The sequence below is a fragment of the Gymnodraco acuticeps genome, unplaced genomic scaffold, assembly GCF_902827175.1.
Source record: "Gymnodraco acuticeps unplaced genomic scaffold, fGymAcu1.1, whole genome shotgun sequence".
NCBI lineage: Eukaryota > Metazoa > Chordata > Actinopteri > Perciformes > Bathydraconidae > Gymnodraco > Gymnodraco acuticeps.
This window is the reverse complement of record NW_022991286.1, coordinates 2393269-2396690: the sequence shown is the minus strand read 5'-3', so window position 1 is coordinate 2396690 and position 3422 is coordinate 2393269. Positions and strand designations below refer to the sequence as shown.

Genomic DNA, 3422 nt, shown 5'->3' with positions numbered 1-3422 from the left:
GGCATCAGACATTTCAGAGAACATTGCACATACTCTTAAGGACAAACTGTCATCCGCTGAGTTTGTCAGCCTTGCAATGGACGAAAGCTTGGATATCAATGACACGCCACAATTACTCATCTTTATCCGAGCGATCAACAGTAAGTTTGACATTACAGAAGAACTGCTTGACATGGTTTCACTGAAAAATGGAACAACGGGCATTGAAATAAAAAACGCTGTGCTGGAAACATTAGAAAAGTTTAACATTGGACCAGAAAAAATCACAGCATTCACAACAGATGGCGCACCGGCGATGCTTGTGTAACCAATGTATAACTTCACTTGTTTATATTTCAGTAAAATCATTGTCCATACTTTATTTGTAAAACTTGTCACTGTCACTTTATTTTTTAGATGCTTTTATTTTGAAAAGTACGTTTTATTTTGGTACTCATGGCACCGGCACATTTCTGCAGACTCGCGCTACTTTCCTCAGTTAGCTTCAGGCCCCACTGAGGAGAAGTAAGTGGAACGAGTGGTGTCATAAATGTTGTATTTTATATGTTAATAGATTGTTTAATGTTACACTTCACACAAGCCAAACCTATTTGCAGTTAATATCTATATTTTGCCGTGTGTGACTGTAGTTTATATAATGTGCAGCGCTTCAAACAGTGTTTGGGAGCTTTCTAAAGTTTAGCTATATGCTAACCTAACATGTGCGTGTTTTCTTCCACTGAAGGTGTGAAGTTAGAAAGCTGATGAAGCCATTTCCTGCTTTAATTATTATATTCTGTTTTGCACAGGTATGTGGGTATTCTTTTTGTATTTTGTAACTGTAAATTGTATTGTTTGTTATGTAAGTGTAAATTAATGGTTATATTTGTGTATATTGGTTTACAAGGAAAAACTGGTTTGCCACCATGGATAGATGTATATCTGTTAATTGTATTATTTAGAACTCTGTATACTTTCCTGAGTTAGCTTCAGGCCCCACTGAGGAGAAGTGTGAAGTTAGAAAGCTGATGAAGCCATTTCCTGCTTTAATTATTATATTCTGTTTTGCACAGAGAATAAATCCTGGTTGGCAAGAAAGAAGTCGTTCTCATTTACACAACATAACACAACGCAGAGATCACATGTGGCGTCAAACCAGACCGGTTACACTTGGTAAGAGGAACGGACCCGTGGCTTTGCTGAAAAAACGCTGAAAAACGGCGGGGTTGCTGCTGAGGGTATTTTCTCATACCATTGTATTGTGCATCAACAAGCCTTGTTTGCTAAGTTTAAATGTCTGAATGAAGTGATGGCAAATGTAATCGAAGTGGTTAATTATATCAGGGCCCGTGCAAGAAACCACTTCAATTTTAAACTGCTGTGTGAGGAGTTTGACACTCACTATGGAGATTTGGTGTTACACACCGAGTTCAGATGGCTGTTTAAAGGACGTATGCTTGCACATTTCATGTCCCAGGCAGACAGCAGTGGATCATAACCAGGCTGCAGTTTGCACACGCTATTTGTTGTTGTTTATATAACGCAGTCTGTTCTTCTTCTCTGTCTTCCGGTTGTTGCCTATTTTTAATGACGAATACATACTACCGCCGCCTGCTGGTAAGGAGAGTTATTGCCACTCACGCACTGAAGTCTTTGCGGTGTGTTCCCGTGCGACACATGGCCAAGACGCAGGAGAACACCGCGACGCAACAGCCGACGTCGGCGTCGGCGAGTCCTCTGGTGACTGCTTGGTGTGTCAGGGCCTTTATCTGTTGTTATGGGAAGTGATGATCAGTAAACATGCTGTCTGTTATCTGTTGTTATGGGTAGTGATGATCAGCAATGTGTGTTTTGTGGTTGCAGTGAAAATAATAAATCACAGTTATTGCACTGTACATTATGCTTTTCATTCCTTAGTAACATATTACTATTATCCATATTCTCAAATGCATAATGGTTTCAGGGAGGAAAGGAGCCTTTTTGGATTGTGGCACTTGCACAAAAAAAAATTCGTCAATGTGGCTCCTGATTAGGACAAGGTTGAGTACCACTGCTTTAGACAATAGGCGCATTCACACTGCGGTACTTTTCCCACAAAGGTTCATGTGAACTTAGTTCATGTGAACTATTTAGTTCGCATGAACTAAGTACAGATCGCGTTCACACTGGAAAAAGTCCGTGGGGGTGGATTAGGCAAATGAAGCCGCTGACGTCACTTGTTCTTCTTCTGCTTTGGGTTTACTGGCAGGCCGCAAACCACTTCAAGGCGTTTACTGCCGCCCAAAGTCCCCGGCCGGAAGTCCCCGGAGTTGGGGACTGGCTTCAGTAGAAGCTGCTGGGACTCCCAGCAGCTTCTACTGAAGCCTTCCGAGTAAATCGCCAGAACGCCGACACCTCCTCATCTCCACCGCTCCCATGTTTTATTTTGTGTTGCCATAAGTTAGTCTCTCTGCGTTTCTGCGCTGGGCTAATGCTAATAATGCTAATGCGAGGATAATAAAATGGCGGCTTCACAAAACTTTTTGGGAGTTTTACGGGGCGTGGTTTGCAATCCGCCCAACCAATCAGAAATATAGCTCTTTTCTCACAAAAGAGCAGCTCGAAAGTCCCTGCTCTCTAGCAGGGACTTTCGAGGGGGTAAAAAGGTTCACATGAACTAATTTTAGTACCGGCTCTTTTTGGTGTGAACCAAGTGGCAAACTGTGGGGTAGAGCCGGGAAGCCAATACGGAAGTGCCACACACTGCAGTTCATATATTGGCCGATAGGCGATGGCTGCAGAAAGGAGCAATTTCCATAGACCCCCATGTTAAAATGCCCAACTTTACAGCAGAAAAAAACATGTTTCTACCCCTGGCTCCATACATTGTATTAGCGATATAGTTAGATTCCACCTTCATGATTATGGATCTGTGAGTGAATTGTTTTCTAACGCGACCCTTTTATTTATATTAGGTCTTAAATTTTGTGCATAGATTAGGGCGTGGTCACATTGAGTGACGGCTCTGTCAAGTGCCTGCCGCTGTTAGCTTCTTGTCTCTCTGCTAGCTGCTCCGTGAAGCTACAGGGACTCTGCCTGCTCAGCTCATCCAGGAAACACAACTTGTAGCCGGCCGTGGTTGTTTGTTCTTCATGCTTATATATCGGACTATTGTGACTCGCTCTGCGGTTAAAACAGACGGTGCATGAATGCGGTAAGTGAAATTCGAGTGTTTTATTTATGTGTTAATGATTTTAATCGGCTACGTAATAAATGGTAAGGGTTAGTTAGTGGCTAGTGGTAGCTACATCGGTGCTAACGATTGTAATCGTAGCCTCCAAGTTAAAATCATAGAATATAAAGGTTAAAACTAAATAGACAAGTGTTAAGTGGGATAATACTGTTGAACAAATGGCTTCTGTTTGAGGTTGATAAAATAAGGTTACATCCTTGTAACTTAGAGA

The 3422-nt window shown here is 42.0% G+C and overlaps 1 long non-coding RNA gene across 1 annotated transcript; it reads left to right on the top strand.

Annotated features, from left to right (window-relative positions):
- The first annotated feature begins 310 nt into the window (after positions 1–310).
- LOC117562164 lies at positions 311–1874 on the top strand. Its single transcript, XR_004571505.1, has 2 exons — positions 311–504; positions 725–1874. It is a non-coding gene; the product is annotated as an uncharacterized LOC117562164 (long non-coding RNA).
- Positions 1875–3422: the final 1548 nt, after the last annotated feature.